Genomic DNA, 20,061 nt, shown 5'->3' with positions numbered 1-20,061 from the left:
GTTCCATTTGAGATCATCCAATACAAAAATTTCAAAAAACAAAAACAATGCCTTTTATTTTTAGGGTTTATAATGTGTAATTGCATGCAGGAGATTCATTTTCAGTCATGCTATACTTCCTCTATTTCTCTTTCTCTCTCTCTCTCTCTCTCTCTCTCTCTCTCTCTCTCTCTATATATATATATATATATATATATATATATATATATATATATATACATACACACACACACACACACACACACACACACACCATATATACTCTATTTATGGAAACAGCTTCCAATCACACCACTTGCAGCTGGAAAAAGTTTGTGAAGTAATTTTATAGCCCCCCACCCCCCACCCCCACCCCTTTCACATCTTGGTCCATGGTGGGTGAGACTTGCTTTCACTCAACAAAAATAGCTCTTTATGGCTCAATAGAAACCACAGAATTAAAGAAATGAGGGTCTTATTGCTATACTCAATAGCCCTGCTACATGAGTAATGTGCATTTTATGGTAACTAAAGGCTTGTGTAATTTGTGTTAGGTTACGAAGGAAAGAAACGCGTGTTTTTGTACAAAGATGTGAGCAAGCAAATAAAGAACTTTACTAACATTCTATATACTGTTTAAACATGTCATGCAGTTAGTTTGATGGTAATTGAATTTTCTATGACAAAATCTGAAGTTATCCTATACCGAAAGCATGTTTTGAAAGGCCATTTAATAGGACGGGCACGATTGTTGTGGAAATTTACCAAGAAAACTATGACGTTTAATGGGTCAAGGAAAATGCGGGGACGAGGCACGTTAAACAGAACATACATTTTTAATCACAAACACAGCTCAACACACACAAACACACTACATGGGTTAAACACCGACAACCTTGACAATACGACACGAGACTTATATACACTCATGACAATTACACACAACAAGGATCAGGTGCACAACACAAGAGGGTGTGGCAATACGGATGCACACAGACACGCACGCATGCACAGACACAGACATTTCAGGGGGGAGGGGCCGTCCCATGACAGAGCCCCCCCTCATGGGCGCGAATCTTGGTGCGCCAACCTACTGGGCTGCAGCCCTGAGACCAACGCCAAAAGGTGACATCGAAGAACCAGACAACCCGCCACAGGCCAGCACGAGCAGGGTAGTGGGGGGAAGGACAGGGAACAAGACGATGACAGACACAAGGACGCACACACTAATGGGTATGGGCACAGAGACAAAGGGGAACAAAGTGACCGGTACATTTAGCGCAATAGGGACAGACACATGAACAACACCACACACATTCAATAGTCCAGGGAAGGGGGAAGGAACTCCCGCCAGTCCCCCAGTTGACGTCTGGGTCAAAGACTGACCAGCCTGGCGGGAAGTGTCCCTCACCAGCCTAGGTAGCGGCGACTGTCCTGGTTCTGGTACTGGTGCCGCTGCCTTTTTGACTGCACAAGGCTTTGGCGTATTTCGCATACGCTCTGGAGCTCTTCGCCTCAGGCGGGGGAGTGTCCTTATCCGATAACAGTACCTCCCTGCTAGCCACCCGTGTTAGCCTGCTTGCACCTGGGCGGCGTGCCCTGGGCGGTGCCTTGGGTGCTGGAGGCTCCTTGCTCTCTGAGCTTTTGGCGTCACTGTGGGAGGGAAGATCCCTATGAGGGTACTCTTCTACCTCCATAGGAGCTTCCTCCTAACAATCGGAACCCCTATCCGACTGCAGACAGACATCGTTGCACTCCTCTGTCTCTCCATAATCTGTGTCTCCCATATGATCGTCCAGGTAGGGATCGTAGGACCCAGCAGAGTCCATCTCCAAGTACCGGTCCTCTTGTTCCAGCTGTTCTCCGTAGGACTCTGCACCGTCCGATCCCGGACCATACACAGGGCCCCCCCAAAATAGATCAGCGGGTTCCTCCCTTCCAGTAGCTCCATGAAGCGAGGCCAGGATGAGGGAAGGTCTTACCGCTGGAATGTAGGGGTCCACAGAGTCCGACTCCGAGGACTAGAAATCGTTATACCAGTCCCGGGCATCCGCCGAGGTTCCATATGACTCCCCCGCGTCCGCACCTGGAGTCAGGAGGGTGCCCAAGAATATGGGAGGCTTTGCTGCACGTGCTGTGGGAGGGCGTTGACTTTCTTTCCTCCCCTTCTTCTTCTTGCCTTTCCCAGGCATCCTCGGTCGGTCGGTGTTTCTATGACGTTTAACAGGTCAAGAAGGATGCGGGGATGAGACACGTTAAAGAGAACATGTTTTTAATCACAAGCACAACTCAAAACACACAAACACACTACATGGGTCAAACACCGACAACCTTGAAGATACAACACGAGACTTATATACACTCATGACAATTACACACAACAAGGATCAGGTGCACAACACAAGAGGGTGTGGCAATACGGACACACACGCACGCACACAAACATGCATGCACAGACACAGACATTTGAGGGGGGAGGGGCCATACCGTGACAAAAACATGGTGTATTCCGTGTGGATTTTTGGCAAATGGTTGGATGTAGACTGAAAATCAGGAAGCAGATACTTATATTAGCCCTATGAAATTTCACGTTGATAGATGTACTGTATTTTAAGAATACCTGATTCTATCAAGAAATTTATTTTTATTATTCTAGAGGGCACATGTGTAGCAGGAGTTTAATCCCTGTAGGAGGCTAATGTGAATTGCTGTGGATGGGGACATGCAGGGATAATTAGGAAAAACAGAATGCAGGTTAAGACCAGGGCGTAACAGTGCCCATGTCCAAGTGGCCCACTGAGGGCCTTGAGGACCATGCTGAGGAAGGGTGAATGTGGTGAAAGGATGTGATATTATCAAGCCACAGTATCACAGTGGCTGACAGCCTGCTTCTCTCCTCAGGTCAGTACTCATTCTAGTCCACCTGATGATGCATCCTGTGTGCAGCCTGGAGCTCAGTAAGGTGTTCACAGTGTAAGCCGGACCACCTTCTACATCCCAGAGGGTAGGCTAAGCAAACATGGAAAGGACTGAAATGATCATGCCAACACATGAAGGGATAACAAAATACAGCTACCCATAAGGTTGACCTTAAATGTGATGCCAATACCCAATCTCCTGGCTGCTATAGGAGGGTGTCTCCCTGACATAGGTCCACTTACCTCTTGAAAGCAGTGATGGTGTAGTGAATGCAAACACAGGAGAAAGGGAGAAAGGAGGTTTTATTGGGTCAGTAAAGCAGGCTTGAAGTGAATGGAGAGATTTCAGTAGGATCCTCAATGTAGCAAGGCAGGCAGGAGGGAGCTTGTCTGTACACTAGATAAGGCCAGTCCAGTGTTACAAATGAGGGGCAGAGTCTGGGAGGTGTCCAAGGATCAGGCAGAAGACAGGCTCTAGAGAACAGACAGTGTTCGGTAACCAGGAAATCTAACATAAACGAAAGGCTCAGTATGCATCATGCAATCAGCAATACTTCACAATGAGAGTATGACAGAGGAGAGCTTAAATAGGAGATCTATGTACAGAAGAGAATAGGCAACAGGTGTATCTAGTTAGTATTCCGGTGAACCAGATCAGAGACTATGGAAAGAGGAGGCAGGAAGAGGTAGTGGGGGTGGCTGTGCTGGAACAGGCTTAGTTCATAGGATCAGTGACAGATGGCTGCACACAGACGATGTTGTGTCCCCTCCCAACCAACATTCCATGGCTGTAAGACTGGATGAAGGAAAAAAACTTGAATCATGGTTTCCTATTTAATCTACTTTATTTACACATTCAATTTTATTTAGTTCAATCCAGGAATAATGTCAGGGTGAACCAAAGCAACAAACAAAACATCAAATTCCTAGGGGAGGTAGGAATTAACTAAACTAACAAAAAAGTACAATATTCTTCCATAACTCCCTAGTCAAAAACAGGAGAAAAGTATTTTAAAAGTATTTAAAAAATTAAACCCACCCTTACACTCCAGATGACCAATAATTTAAAGTAAACAGGAAAGCTGGATAGGATTAATCTGATTTTTGCATCACTGGAGTGGTAGTGACACCTTTGCATAGGTCATTACACTAATCTAAGCAAGGTAAGCGCATGTATAACATTCTCCTGGGGTGTTAGAAATTATTCATGTGACCAACATTTATGTGTAGATTGTTGCCCCAGACCTCTGCAACAGGCTCTCTGGAAGTAGTCTCCTAAGCCACCATGCTGCCAAATTCATTGATGTTTTCTGTGGGCTTTAGTCAATCCAAACAATTCCGTGTGTGTGTGTGAGAGAGAGAGAGAGAGAGAGAGAGAGAGAGAGAGAGAGAGAGAGAGAGAGAGAGAGAGAGAGAGAGAGAGAGAGAGAGAGAGAGAGAGAGAGAACAAAACAAAACATGCAATGGCCTTTGTAAAGGCCATTATAATAATATGGAACTTAGAAAAGTAACTTAATGTGATGTTTTAGCAAAAAGAAACATGCAAACATCATGTTTAGTGATTAATGACTTTGTGCATTTGGAGAGATTTTTGGATGCTTCGAAGTGGAAAACATTTCATGTATATGCTCAAAACTGTTCAATATATTACACAAGACCATGGTGAATCAGAAAATGCAGAGTATGAGTGAAAATACAGCATCAATAGACACAGCATACACCAAACAATTCAAAGGCAACGACATCCAACATCAGCCTCAAATGCTTTCTCATGCGGGCAATGCAAACAACCTTGCTCTGGAAAGACGCAGAAATCTATTTTGCTGTGCCTGCTATGCTAATCCAACATTCTACATCTGGCATCCCTTGTCTCAGGCTTTCTCTTCGTAATGAGATTGCCAATGCTAATCTAATACATTTCCACAGCTTTAAGGACTTCCAAAGTGAAAACTTCCAGACCTTTCAAACCAACTTGGTTATATGCATTCATTTGACATACTAGCTGTCACAGTACCTTAGCTAGCATGAGATGGTTAGGTCAACTCTCGGCATCAGGAAAAATGTGTTCAGTGCCTTTTTGCTTATACATGATGCTAAGAAACAGATTTTCAAATCTGGAGGTACGAACGAAGAGAGATGTTAAAAATTGGGGCAAAATAATCTTCCCTATCCAGAATCATGTGAGACTTGCTGCAGTGAGTATAAATGTTAAGAATGTAATACACAGACTGTCAATAAGTACTTGCTTACCATACCATTTATGGTCAAGTATTTAAAGGAAATAAAAGTGCACCTCAAGGCATGACTGCGCCGTGAGGTCCTGCCGAGTGGTCCATGGAGTTCACAGTGGTAAAGTCATTATTTATCTGTGTGCACACAATATTGTAAATAGGACATTTATTGGTAACTTTTTCATCGTAAGGAGGCAAAAGCACATGCCATCCAGCTGAAATAGCTCAGCAGGGAGAGCGTTAGACTGAAGATCTAAAGGTCCCTGGTTCAATCCCGGGTTTCGGCAACTGTGCAGTAATGATTTCCTCTTCCGATGGTGTGCTTTTTTTTAAAGTGTACTTCATAAACCTTTACATTCTTTTACTAAAAAATGATTGCGACGTTGCTGTTTTTATGCTATCGGAAGTTTTCATGGTGTAATAGCACTAAAGATTTAAATTCAGTGATCCTATTTAAAATTTCCTGAAACTTGCATTATCTTATCATATGTTTCATCACTGCACATAGAGGCGCTTGAAGAGTGGCTTCTGCACAAACGCTTTTGAAATGTAGTTCATTAGTTGTAAGCTGGACAAGGGAAGAGTAGGCGTCAACTTGCATGTATGCTTGGTACAATATGATAGGAATCCTGTTTCACACCACTCCTATGTTTTCATGGAATGGGGCCTACTTCAGATAGCTTTTTTGCATCATCTGTTTTGGTAGGACAAAGCCCATCCATGAGCCAAAGGAAGCTGAGGTAGGCCCCATTCCATGAAAACAGGAGTGGTGTGAACCAGGCTACCAACACATTTGGACCAAGCATACATGTAAGCTGACACATACCCTTCCCTTGTTTAGGTGTTTGGCCAGCAGTCAACTAATGAACTACATTTCAAAAGCATTTGTGCAGAAGCCACTTTTCAAGAGCCTGCCTGTGCAGTGAGGAAACATATCATAAGGAATTGCAAGTTCCACAAAAGTTTAAGATCACTGAATTCAAAGTCTAGAGCACAATTACACCATTACATCTAACAATAGCGTAAATAAAAGAACATCTTATTCATTTTTTAGAAAAGGAATGTAAAGGCTTATTAAATGTACTTTAAAAAGAAAACTATCGGATGATGAGTTATGTCTGGCACAGACAACAAAACCTGAGAGTGAACCAGGGACCTTTAGATGTTGAGTCTAACGCTCTCTCAACTGACCTATTTTGGCTAGTGGTAGCATTCCTTTGTATGGTTCTGATCAAAACGTTACCAGTGAATGTAGCTCCATTTACAATAATATGTTATGTACTCAGAAAATAATGACTGTACCGCTGTGAAATCCATGGACCGGCCGGGCTGGACCTCAACGGCGCAATCATGCCTTGAGGTGCACTTTGATTTCCATAAAATGTTTGTGCATGAATGGTACGACAAGAAAGTACTTCTTGACCTTTTCTGGACAACATTCTTACCACTTATAATCACTGCACCTAGTCTCAAGTGATACGGATGAAGGAAGATTATTTCCCCCCAATTTATAACATTTTACATAGTCCGTACCTCCCGATTTGGCAATGTGTTTCTTAGCATCATGTATAAGCAAAAAGACACTGAGAACATTTTCCCTCACACCGTGAGTGGAGCTAACCATCTCATGCTAGCTACGGTACTATGGCAGCTAATATGTCCCATAAAAGCGTATAACCTAGTTGGCTTAAAAGGTCTGGAGGTTTTCGCTTTTGCAAGTCCTCAAAGCTATGGAAAAGTATTCTGAAACCACTGACAATTTCATCACAAAGAGAAAGCCCGAGACATGGGTTGCCAGATGTGACAATTCTCAACTTGGAGAATGTTTGTTTAGCATGACAGGGGGAGCAGAATCAATTTCTGTATCTTTCCAGAGGAAGTATGTTCGAGTTGCCATTATGTGAAAACATTTGAAACTTGTTGGATTTTGTAGGATGTCCTCTTCAGACTTGAGCCATAAGCTTATGTTTGATTGCCAATGGAAAGGAAGGGCTAAAGGAAGGGGAATTAGCTCAAGTGGGAGAGTGCTTGCTTAGCATGCAAGAGGTAGTGGCATTGATGCCCATGTTCTCCAGTGTAGCTTTTCAGCAGACTTGCATCCTTATTATTAGAGTGTTGGCCACTGTTTTGGAAGTGTTTTTAGCATTATGCAATGCCTCTTCAAAAGTGTGATTTTCAAGAACTTTAGTAAGCACATGACTTATTTGCATCATCTGTTTTGGTAGGACAAAGCCTGTTCATGACCCAAAGGAAGCTGAGGTAGGCCTCATTCCATGAAAACAGGAGTGGTGTGAACCAGGATACAAACACATTTGGACCAAGCATACATGTAAGCTGACAAATACCCTTCCCTTGTTTAGGTGTTTCGCCAGCAGTCAACTAATGAACTACATTTCAAAAGCATTTGTGCAGAAGACACTGTTCAAGAGCCTACCTGTGCAGTGAGGAAACATATCATAAGGAATTGCAAGTTCCACAAATGTTTAAGTAAGATCACTGAATTCAAAGTCTAGAGCACAGTTTTAATCCATTACATTTAATAAAAGCGTAAAGACAAGAACACCTTATTCGTTTTTTAGAAATGGAATGCAAAGGCTTATTAAATGTACTTAAAAAAGAAAACTATCGGATGATGAGTTATGTCTGGCACAGACAACAAACCCTGAGAGTGAACCAGGGACCTTTAGATGTTGAGTCTAATCCTCTCCCAACTGGTGGTAGAGCGCTTGCTTAGCACAAGAGAGGTAGTTGGATGGACGTCCGCATTTTTCATGTTCACGCTACTTAATTCAAAGTAGAGAGAGGCAGATTATGAGTATGATTCTGACAGGTGAGGAAGCGCAGGTGACTTGGAGGTGAGTGAAAAAAGGAACAAATATTGATACTGAAGATCCAATAATGCCATTACACTATACCCTGATATATAAACTCCTTTCAGCCTTAATATATGCATCATGATTGTTTCTTTTCACTTGTTCAGTGATGATATTTATTTCTTGTCCACTCTGGTTCATTCAGAGTAAAGAGACAGAGGGAGAGAGTATGAGAGTAATAATAATAATAATAATAATAATAATAGATTACAAATACATATGAGCCATAAAGAAAAGCCCTACTTTAAAAAAACATTAAGACTAATAAAGTAGTCCCCCAGTGTTTGTGGGGCTGTGGTAATTAATAAAACAATCAAATACATAACTATAATGAATTGATATGAGAATAGATGACTGGACAGGAGAAGAGAAGAAGTAGCAGGAATAAAAGCATGGAGAGCAGAGAAGAGATTATTAGAGACCAGAGAAGAGCAGAGACGTAGGGATGAGAGGAGAGATGAGGAACATAAATGCGAGAAGAGATGATGGGAGAGCAGGGGAGAAGAAAAGTTGACTCGAAAGAAACTTACAATATAGGACCAGAGGGGAAAAGTAGAGAGGTTTAGAGTGGAGAAGATAAGTGAAGAGGTGAAAATGAGAGGAGATGTCCCTGATGCCCTCCCAAGTCTACTTATAAGTAAATAAAAACATCAATTTCCTAAACCAAACAGCCTGTAGCTTCAGTTGGTTTGTGCTGTATTGTTTGCAGAAGATTCTGTAAGAGCAGCGACAATCACAAGATGCCTGAGAGAGATGGTTGTCAAAGACCTCCAGCCTCTGTCCATAGTGGAAGAGGAGAGTTTCCAGGAATTAGTGAGGACCCTTGATCCCAGTTATAAAATCCCTATCAAAAGATTAATGACTGAGGCTCATTTATCGTCTATTGTCTAAGTGTTGTGCTTACCACTGACACATGCACTTCAGTGTCATATGATTCAGGTTTGGCAGATGAAGGATTTTAGTTTGAAAACCCACAAATTCTATGGACTGTATACAGCTGATAATATCAGTGTGGTGATTAAAAGAAAATTAGGAGATGAATGGGCCTTAACAGAGAAGGTAGTGACAGTGGTAACAGACAATGGGCAAATATGGTTACTGCAGTGCAAAAAGCAGGGTGGAGGCATTATGCTTGTTTTACACACACGTTATAATTTATTGGTAAAGGACAGTCTAAAATCTGTCATTTATAGTCTAAAAGCTGTCCTTTACAGTGTAAAAGTTGTCCTTTACTGTCCTTTACAGTCTAAAAGCTGGCCTTTACACTCTAAAAGCTGACCTTTGAAGTCTAATAGCTGTCCTTTACTCTAAAAGCTGACCTTTACTGTCCTTTATTGTCTAAAAGCTGTCATTTACAGTGCAAAAGCTGTCCTTCACTGTCCTTTACAGTATAAAATCTGTCCTTTACACTCTAAAAGCTGACCTTTACAGTGTAAAAGCTGTTCTTTACAGTATAAAGGCTGTCCTTTCAGAACATTCTGGCAATGGTGTATGATAGAAAATTAAAATTAAAATCTAACTTGGCATGTGACACTTGAGCAGGCTGACATTGATATATATTATAGTGTAATAGCAAATGCAATCAACCCACTGGCTAATTAAGCCAGCTTTAAATGGGGGTGTGCTGCCAGAGGAAACAGTACATAGATTGAGATCACAAGACACTACAGTTAGGCTATGGACTGAAGAATGAAAGTAGTTTTATTGGAGTCACATTCAAAGAGTCACATTTAGAATCTCAAGATAGGTTCACAAACGAAAGTTTATTTATTTTATTAACCAATTTCCAAAGCTATTTTCACCTCTACTATACAATATATGATATTATATAATATATATAATATGTCTATTGTGGTCAATCCCAATTATTTGAGCACTAAGCTAGAACTGTTCACTGCCATCAAAATAATTTTGACTTCCTATTAAAAGTTTCCTCTTATCCAGCCCAGAAACATTCAAATGAATAGATTCATTTGTGAACTTATGTTAAGTCCACAAGAGGGCAAGTGTAGTTTTCAGAGTGAATAAGGCCTATTCCATTTCTGGGGTGCATGAGACTCTATTAAGACTCTTCTATGACTGCATGCACCTATCACTGCAGCTGTAAATACTGCTTCCTTCCTGCATGCTCCCTGCCTCCTTCCCTGCCTGACACTGACACTCAACATAAATGCAGTAAACCAGTTTTGATTTATAAAAGACATTCTGCTGGTGACTTAGAAAGTGCTATCAATCTAGAGTATCTGTTAATTATAGCAGCTTCTGATACCCAAAGCAGGTGATTATAAGGGTTAAAGCCTCAGGAGCATTATTTTACATTTAGGAAACCCTACAAACTTGCTAATGAATCTCATACTGCAGTCAACAAGTTTCCTTTGTACAGGTGATGAGGAATGAGCTGCTGATTTTGGTGTGTTTTCACCCTCATGCCGGACCACCAATGCCAATTCAACATGTATTACAAGCTCAAAATATGACTGATGAGGACTAACTAGGCTCAACGGTGTGGAACACTCCACACTGATGATGGGCATTAGGCAGTCACCAACACTCTCCAATGGCGTGATGGTATGGGAGAGTTATTTTCTTTTGTGCAGGCAGTGTGTTTAACTTCCCATGTTAAAAGCATAAGTTCTCAATTTCCATTTGAATACCCCAACATTAAACAAGCAATATGGTACACACACACACACACACACACACACACACACACAAGCCCTTCTTTCACACAAGTTCAAACTTGTTTCCTGTGCCCTGTGTGCTTTGGTTTTTCTCGTTGGATTATTCTCTGCTTGGTTAAGGTAGGTTCTGAGTTTACTTACTTTTGCCTTAGATTCTGTAAAATTCAAGGCTAGTTGTCTGAACCTAGTTGTTAGTTGCTTGTTAGCTGTAATTACTCACTACAGGTGTAGTTTCGCCCTGGCCTTAGGTGTAAATTGAGGGGCAGGCTCAGCACTTATTGAATTGACTTAAATTCAGACAATTCTGCTACAGATGTAATCAACATCTGTGAAGGCTTTGTTTTTGCTTTCAATCAGTTCATCGACATCTCAACTACTGGACTTCACAAACTCATCAAGTATCTTCTCACATCTCAATCTTTAATCTCATACATCCATAAATCAAGCATATGAAATGTTTCTCTCAAATCCTGTCCACATATTCCACAGATCTCCTCAACGCTATCATAATAGACATGTTTCACTCCACTTTCTTTCTCTACTCTTTCCATCTCATCTTTTGAATTTCATGCCATTACAGTGCCTTTCCCCACCAAACTTATCATTGTCATTTACCACCCTCCATGTTCCCTAGATCACTTAATTGATGAGCTCAACATCCTCCTGAGTCAATTCCCCATTGAAGGAAATCCACTCATTCTCCTTGGAGACTTCAACCTTCCATCAGACAAGCTGCATTCCTCCTGTATCCTTCCGCTGTTGACAGCATTCGACCTCACCCTCAACCACTCTCCTCGGACTCACTAAGCGGGCAATATTCTAGACCTGATCTTCACCCGCACCACTACAACATCAGACATCGCAGTTACCCCCCCTCCACCTCTCAGACCATCACTTTTTATCATTCTCTCTCTCTGTTCCTTCTCTTTCCATCCAGTCCTCCCCAACGTGTTCCTCCTCCTTCCATCACAATCTGCACTCCATAACTCCCTCTTACCTTACTTCTACTATTTTGTCCACCCTTCCTCCCCCTGACTCTCTGTCTTCTCTCTCTTTGGATACAGTTACTAATTCTTTCATTTCTCATCAGTTAATCTTCTGTGCCCTCTCTCCTCTAGACCTGCTAAGTCCTCGCCACCTGCCCCCTGGCTAACAAAAACACTTTGCTGCCATGACTGGAGTTTGCGGTCACTCCAGAGGGGGAGTGCAATGCCCCCTAGAATTTCCTGGGGGGGACCTAGGGCTGCCAAGCCAAGACCGCAGGGAGCTGAGGGGCTGATAGCAGGCGCTGCGTTACTGCTCCTTATGTGTGTGTCTGTAGGTGTGTTTGTTTGTGTGTCTGAGTCTTTTGTGTGTCTACAGTTACATCGTCACGATATGTCGAGTGTACCGAACTGCCTGCAATTTCTCCACTCCCCACTTAAACTGGGAAATCCAGCCTCTCTGAGGGAACAAGAACCAATTAATTAAGCTCTCCTATTCATAACAGCCCAGACAACTGCTGTCACACACTCTAAAAGCTTGCTGTCATTGTGACTGCTTAGACTGCTACCTGTACACCTAACACAAAAATTAGTGTTTCATATTGCAGAGCCAAGATTATTCTTACATGTTACAGAGAATGTTATTAAAATGACATCATTCTGGTTACCATGATATTAAGAATGGGACACTTTGAAAATACCAACTCCAGACAAATAAACAGAAAACCCAAAGTAGAGATGATGTATAAAATGGCTTCTGTATGAAAATATATTATGATACATTTACTCACATCTGCAGGAGATGCTGCCACATCTCTCACTTCCTTCAGAGTCTGCTGCTTCTCCCTCATCTTCCTCAGCCACTCTCCTGGCTTTTCCTCATCCGCAGCCTTGTGGTGTCCCATGTGGAACAAGGGGCAACTCACGCTGCAATGCGGGGGAATGGTGCCAACATCTATATTTTTGGTTTCAGTATCCTCCTGTAAAACAGCAATGTGCTTTGACCTCTGATATCAAGCTCTATAGGAGGGTATCCATCATGTAAATTGTGTCTAAAAAGGTGTGAACTTGCTGCTACTAACCTTAAAAGAATGTATTCTGTTTCAACCAAAATCCTGTCAGTTTAAAACCTGTGGAACATGGTAAACCACAGTTAGTTTTCAGCTGAGACACAGCACTGGAAATACCCGAGACAATTGCCAATAGTTACCCCACATTTGCCCTTTTAAACCATATATGCAATTTACACTGTCCCCACCACTTCTTGAAAGCGTATTAAGAAAATATTAGTATTTCCTTCAGAAGCTTGTTTTTGCTTCATTTATTAAAAATAATTCGATCAATATATCGGTCTATAAATCTAATCGCATTATGCTCTTAATGACCATCAGAACACGTTCGTGCTGATATGTTGTCACGATAATAAACGTAGTACAACTGACGTTTCTTGAATTATGGTTTAATTAAAATAAATAGAAAAGAATTACACTACAAATATATATTAAACCATAGTTTTAGTTTTGAGAAGCGGGCAAGACGGGAGTCGCACGCGACTACAAATTTATGGCTTTATTGGGCAGAATAAAGACTTGATAAAACAATCCAAAATACGACGACAGGCGAAAAGGCAGGAACCATAATAGCAGGTATCAGACGCGTTCGCTGTAACAAACGAAACTTCGCAAATGGAATACCAAACAAGAGGCTTTAAATACGAACATAAATCAAGGTAATAAAGGTGTAGTTAGATGTCCGGGGATTGGGAGCGACACGGACAGTCACGTGCGAAGCGGAGGGATGACAGTGCTGATACTCCTCCTTGTGTTGTTCAACGTCGATGACAGACTTAAGAAGTGTCTCCATAACACCTTTCATGAACTTGTTTCAGTCGGAGTTCGTTTCTTTTCAGTAAACGCGCGTGCCCGAAGATTTGATGTCTTAAAGGGACGTGAACTTGAGGGGCGACAGAACTGATTGGACACCCGCTCTGAATTCTTGTCTCCACGGATCAGTTGCACCAACTGGGATTAATTACTAAACTGGTAGAAGCTAAAACCATTTTCATAGACCAGTTTACGCCTGTTGCAGCAAGACCGGTAGCGACGCACGCGCCTATTTAAAACGTGTAATAAAGACCGTTGCTAAGTAACTTGCGCTGCTACTAAGCAAAATTGCTGCGGATACTCATTTTGGCAAGACAGTCCGCTATTTCCTACGAGATTACAGACTACAGAGGAAAACAAAACCCGCCAACAGTGAAATACATAAATCAATCGAATTATATTCACATAAACCACACTTATTTATATATGGTCAGTTTACCTAGCTTTGTAATGGCTAATGTTATCTAGCTGGATAGCTAGAGAATTAGAACTAGACTATGACCTAGCTGCAGGCCTTTCCCTCTTGTGCCACCTTATTTTATAGTGCTAGGCTCTTTCACAAAATGGCCCTTATTGTGACAGCAAAAATTGCATCTTGAAATTGTGTTTACCTTGTATATCCTAAGATGTGACAGTAAATATATCCCGAGGTAATAAATAATAAAAGAAATTTACGAGCATAATTAGCTAATGTTATCTATCTTAATTTATGTATACTCACCGTCAGTGAACGTTCCTGTCTCAGCTCGGACACGTTACAAATTGTTTCAACGCTTTGCACCTTGTCTCATTAAATGACCGTATGTATTTATACCTATTTGTAGCCAAATAGTGAGGTCACATGGCAACGTTGTGAGGTCATAATACGTGTAATAGAAGGCGCTTATAATAGGACTCTACTAATTTTACAAGAACGTCAGTTAATTTCACGGACCTATTTTATCAAAATATATTTCATGACTTTTAGGATATAAATTAATTTTAGGCTAGATCTCATGGCATTTATTAAATAACACCTAAGAAGCTTCATCGTTAGGCTAGCTACTTAGACTCGCTAGGCTTGCCATGCTAAGCCCTGTACTGACTTTGGTTTAACATGGAACCACAAATAACTTCCAAAATATAACAGCGATGTTTGTAACGAAATGGCTTTTTAAAATCAAAAGCAGGAATGTTTATGAAAAATAAACCCACATTATTGCAGGTCAAAAATGCACATTACTTTTAGGAAATCCCCAGCGGGTTGTTCTCGTTTGACTTTTCTTCATAGCAACAGAAAAACTGCTATGAGGTCTGGCATAAACTCTGTGCCATTCATGAAGGCTGACTTCATCTCAGCATTAGCATCCCTCCACTTCCTCCACTTCCTGGCTCTAACAGAAACATGGATCACCTCTGAGAACTCGGCAACTCCAGCTGCCCTGTCCTCTGCCTTTTTCATTTAGCCATTCTCCGAGGCGTCTCGGCAGGGGTGGTGGCACATATTTACTAATATCTAGAGTATGACATCGAGAGGATCCTCATCCAAACCATGTAGACTCTCCGCTGGTGTTCCACAGGGCTCAGTATCAGGCCCTCTTCTCTTCTCTTTGTGTACTCGTTCTCTTAGTGAAGTAATATCTTCTCATGGTTTCTCCTACCTCTGCAATGCCAATGACACTCAGTTATTTCTTTCTTTTCCACCATCCAACGTGCAGGTCTCCAGACATATCTCAGCATACTTGACTGGCATTACGTCATGGATGACAGCCTACCACTTGAAGCTCAACCCCAGTAAAACCGAGCTTCTGTTCATCCCAGGTACCCTCAGCCCTTACCGTGACCTCACTGTTTCCTTTGAGAATTCCCTGGTATCACCATCTGAAGCTGCCTGTAGCCTGGGCATAACTTTGGACAACCAGTTGTCGTTCTCAACTCATGTTTCTAATCTAACCCGGTCTTGCAGATTCATCTTTTGTAACATATGAAGGATTGGGCCCTTTCTCTCACAGGAAGATACCCAGGTGCTTGTGCAGTCTCTTGTGATCTCAAAGCTAGACTACTGCAACTCACTACTTGCTGGAAATCCATTGAGATCCATACCTCAAGTATTTTGACCCTCAAGTACAGCTCAGCTTGAAATGCCATGCTTCAAGTCTTCATGGAATCTTTAATGACAACTGACCCTGCTCCTATATTGACTAACTAAATTAGTACTTATTGTAGGGTATTGTTTATTACACTGATGTTGTCTAACAAATTCTAGTACTTATTGCTTATTGCACTTATCATTGTTTAAAAAAGACCTTATGTATTTTGTCCTTCTAGGCAACAGCAGTGATCCCTGTATTTCTACAATATTCTAGATCATTGGTATTTTGGACTCTAAACTACTGTACTGGCTAGGATGTATTCTATGAGTACATGACAAATCACTACTGTAAGTCACTCTGGATTTCATTGCTTATATCTGATTGGCAGTCTCAGTCATATAAGACGCAGACGACATTGTGCAGCTCAGCAGAGCAGTGAAATTAAAGGATGCAAATGAAAGAATTACCACATGGTGAAATTGTTGTTTGTTTTTTATTAAAAGGGAGGTTGTAAGGTGGTGGTCTTTTAACTTTTTCAGTTTTATGGTCCAGGTTGTTGGGAGGCATGTTATGGGACATTGTCATTTGAGACATGTTATGAACCATTTGCTACTTGCTTTCATAAGTGTTTGTGATTAGCCCTACAAAGCTAGTGCCATCTGCAGATTTGACTGTGAGGATAATGACAGTGCAATCATTGGGGGAGTAGAGTAAAGAAGAGAAAGCAGTTTTCTAGTGAACCATTTCTCTCTGTGGAAGTGTGCTGTTACTCACTGAAGTAGAGTTACATTTCCAATGTCGTATGAGAAATAAGAGTACATAAATTGGAAAATTCTAATTCTGTAATTATATTTGTAAAACATATACATAAATATAAATCATCATCAAATATTACATCAAAAATCTATTAAGTTACATCTTGCTTGTTCAATGACAGCTTCATCAGAGTCACTGAAAACATAAATTTCTGGTATTTGGACAGTTTTGTTAATCCAAACACCATGAGCATACAGTGGTCTGGGGAATCAGGGAAAGAACGGCTTTCCTTAATCGTTGGAAACAGTATTAGGAAACAAGGACAGCAGCTAGGTTAAGTGGTGGTTCATCACTGCCCACATGGGAATACTGAGAGAAAGTATGAATTATCCTTACCCCTATTTGTGCTCTGAGGGAAATATTACCCTACATCAATGAACAATTCTTTCACATGCATCTAATCCCTAGACCACATGTACAGATTCCATTAGTTCCTTACTTATTTATTGTGCATGCAATAAGTATTAGTAACTAATGAACATGTTAAATGCTTGATGCTACAATTTATTTCATAAAATGCTTAAATTTGAATCATTAAATCAATAAAATTACAATTGCAGATAAATGAAAATTCGGTAAATTTTGTCATTTTGCATTTAGTAGTCCTCCCAGAGTGTTGTAATAGGGAGACAATTCCTATTGATATTATGTACACATGGGGTGGTGGGGTAAGGAAGAAGCTGCATTCCTCAGTGATTTTAGCCCCATCCAAGTTCACCATGTGATTTGTTTTTGTGGACTGCTCACTCCTTCACCAGTAAATATTCTGCCATCTATTATATACTATAAAACTGTGACATTTCAAAGAGACATGAATGCATATATTAATACCCAAATTATTGTTACTATAAGCCTTTTTATTAAATATTAATATTTTGGTGAGATGTGTGTAGATGTGTGTTACAGACAAGTGAGTAAAGAATTTAAATTATGTCCATGTCTCCCAGTTAATAATAGCAGTAGACAGATAATGTTTATTAATGTAAATTAACATTTCAGCCAGCAATAATGTCGTGAAATTGTAACCAGTAAAAGCTATATATTACACTAGGACCTTTTTGTGTATTAGAAATGAGTAAATCTAGTAGCTAATCTCACAGATCCTATGTGTAAATTATAGCAAGATTTCTTACCCCATATAAATTAGTAATAAATATTATATAGGGATTGTGGCAAAATTATATTAAAATTAGAGACCTCTATATTTTATCATCTTACATTTTATCAATAAGAATATGTTGAGGTCATTATAATGTTGCTTTTGTGTGGTCCATTTCTTATTTCTCAAGATAATTTTTTAAGTGTTTGGAACACACTGTCATAACTGTGCAATCTGCTCATAAAGGGACTTCAAGTACATCATTTGATCATTTCTTAAGAGAAACAAGAACCACATCCATTTAAAGTCAAAGTTAAATGTATTTATATAGCTCTTTACAACAGCTGTTGTCACAAAGCAACTTTACATGTCTGAGTCCAAGCCCCCAGTGAGCAATCCAAGGGTGAGAGTGTCAAGGAAAAACTCCCTAGAGCATGAGGAAGAAACCTTGAGTGGAACCAAGACTCAAAGGGGGGTCCCATCCTTCTCTGGCTGACAAAGGACACTACAATAGAAGCAGCGCATTGCATTGCATTTAATGCAGTGTTTCTTATTTCTGTAAATATATTGGTTATAATGAAAACACATTCATTTTTAAGTAAGTAAGATACAGTAAGTTTGTATCTATGGGGGTGGCGGGCTCCCTTTCCTGGGTCAACAACAAGATCATGGCCAGCCCGAGTCTCACTCTCTCTCTCTCTCTCTCTCTCTCTCTCTCTCTCTCTCTCTTTCTTTGTACCACTGACCTCCTCATCTGCCTCTGTATTGGTCTCCTGGAAGCAGAGCATTAGAGCTGCGTGGAGTACGGATCTGAGCACACAAAGGTATCTTGGAGCTCTGAGCAAATTTCCCCACTGACAAAAGCACACCACCAGAACATAAAGGTCGCTGCACACTCGAGCCTGGTGAAGTCTGCCTCTGTGGGTGTGGAGAGTGACTTACATCTGCATAACTCAAGGTAAGCCAAGGCACGTCAGGCTTTATTATCTTCCCTTCACATCAAAGCAAGATGTTGAGTGAGTAAAATAATATATTTCTCTGACAAGAGGATAAGTACAAGTCAGCAAATACACATTGACAAGAATCAATACAAAACACTAAATGATGCAAACTATGGAGGAGAAGGACTCTTTCTGATTCTTTCTGCTGATGGCTTTCCTCATCAGAGTCGTAATCACTTTATTTGTCAATTCTTGTCAGGTTCAGCGACTTGCTTTGGTATGCTTGAAACTGCTCATGCCAGGACCAGTAACATGTCTGTTGATTGTTATCAGATATGGAATATATAAGATTGCTCTTATAAGTATTTGTGATTAGTCTTATAAAGCTGGTGCTATCTGCAGATTTAACTGTGAGGTCAATGACCATGCAATCATTGGGAGAATAGAGAAGATAAAACAGTTTTGTTGTGCACTTATGCTGATAGATTGATAGGCTGTGAGGTACTCAACATTACTGCTTCTGGTTAGTTCTGGTTAGGAAGTTGTGTGTTCATTTGCAGATTGACTTTTCAACTTTCATTGAGGAAAGTTTGCTCAGTAACAAATTTAGGATAGATTTTGTTGATATTTCCAATCTGGGATTGCAGTTCTTATATCTATAGGACTGACTAGACTCAAATAATAAACATCAATAAAGAGAGTTCTAAACCTTCATGTAAATTACAAACACAGATGGGGCAACTATGTGTATCAAATTTTAGATATACTAACTGAACTGCCAGCAGTGATTTAATACAAATTTACAATTGTTCAATATTAATGTCAACACCAGAATCTTTGAAGTGTTTCAGTTTGAGCATCACAATATTTTTTCAGGTGAAAAATTACTCATTCACTTAGCCCAACTTTGAAAGATGAGAATGATGACCATGCTATTTATGTATAAGGTGACTACTATTTTTGTAAGTATTACTCAGTGGAGTTACTCAATGTAGTAGAATTACATTTCCAAACCCAAATTATATTTGTAAAACATATACATAAATATGAATACATCAAACGTATTAATTAATTATATAAATAAATAAATACAATTTAAAGTTGATTAAAATTGATTAATGTTACAGCTTGCTTGTGCAATGGCAGCTTCATCAAATTTACTGAAATACATTTCTGTTTTTTGGACAGTTTGGTTCAACCAGATTTACTCTACCTGCAAGCCAGTATATTATTATTATTTTACACAAAGACCATGAGCATACAGTGGTCTGGGGAGTCAGGGAAAGAATGGCTTTCCTTAATCTTTGGAATCAGTGTCAGGAAACAAGGACAGCAGCTGGGTTAAGTGGTAGTTCATCACTGCCCACATGGGAATACTGAGAGAAAGTATAAATTATTCTTACTCCCATTTGTGGTCAAAGTTTTGGGACCCACCCACAAGAAGCAGGGTGGAGGCCCTTTTTAAACTGGGGTTTTTTCAGCTTGAACACCTCACACAGTGCATGGTCTGTGTGCCCCTCACCCATGCCAGTGAGTGAGTGCATGCTGTAACAATGTGCTGCAATCTGTCATAGAGTTCTCAAAT

General features: G+C 40.5%; 1 long non-coding RNA gene and 1 other non-coding gene across 3 annotated transcripts; one reads left to right on the top strand and one right to left on the bottom strand.

Moving 5' to 3' along the window:
- Positions 1 to 715: 715 nt before the first annotated feature.
- On the bottom strand, positions 716 to 14,320 carry LOC145657953 (uncharacterized). 2 transcript variants are annotated; one of them, XR_014123901.1, is made up of 5 exons: positions 14,270 to 14,320; positions 12,748 to 12,795; positions 12,457 to 12,645; positions 2,467 to 3,371; positions 716 to 2,190 (listed from the first exon to the last, which is right to left on the bottom strand). It is a non-coding gene; the product is annotated as an uncharacterized LOC145657953 (long non-coding RNA). The 2 variants fall into 2 exon arrangements; XR_014123900.1 differs by lacking the exon at positions 14,270 to 14,320 and adding an exon at positions 13,385 to 13,875.
- trnaf-gaa (transfer RNA phenylalanine (anticodon GAA)) lies at positions 5,343 to 5,415 on the top strand. Its single transcript has one exon. It is a non-coding gene; the product is annotated as a tRNA-Phe (tRNA).
- Positions 14,321 to 20,061: the final 5,741 nt, after the last annotated feature.

This window comes from Electrophorus electricus, chromosome 5 (genome assembly GCF_041902795.1).
Source record: "Electrophorus electricus isolate QZ-2024a chromosome 5, ASM4190279v1, whole genome shotgun sequence".
In the NCBI taxonomy this organism is placed as follows: domain Eukaryota; kingdom Metazoa; phylum Chordata; class Actinopteri; order Gymnotiformes; family Gymnotidae; genus Electrophorus; species Electrophorus electricus.
The sequence above is the reverse complement of the archived record's forward strand: the minus strand, read 5'-3'. Positions and strand labels throughout refer to the sequence as shown.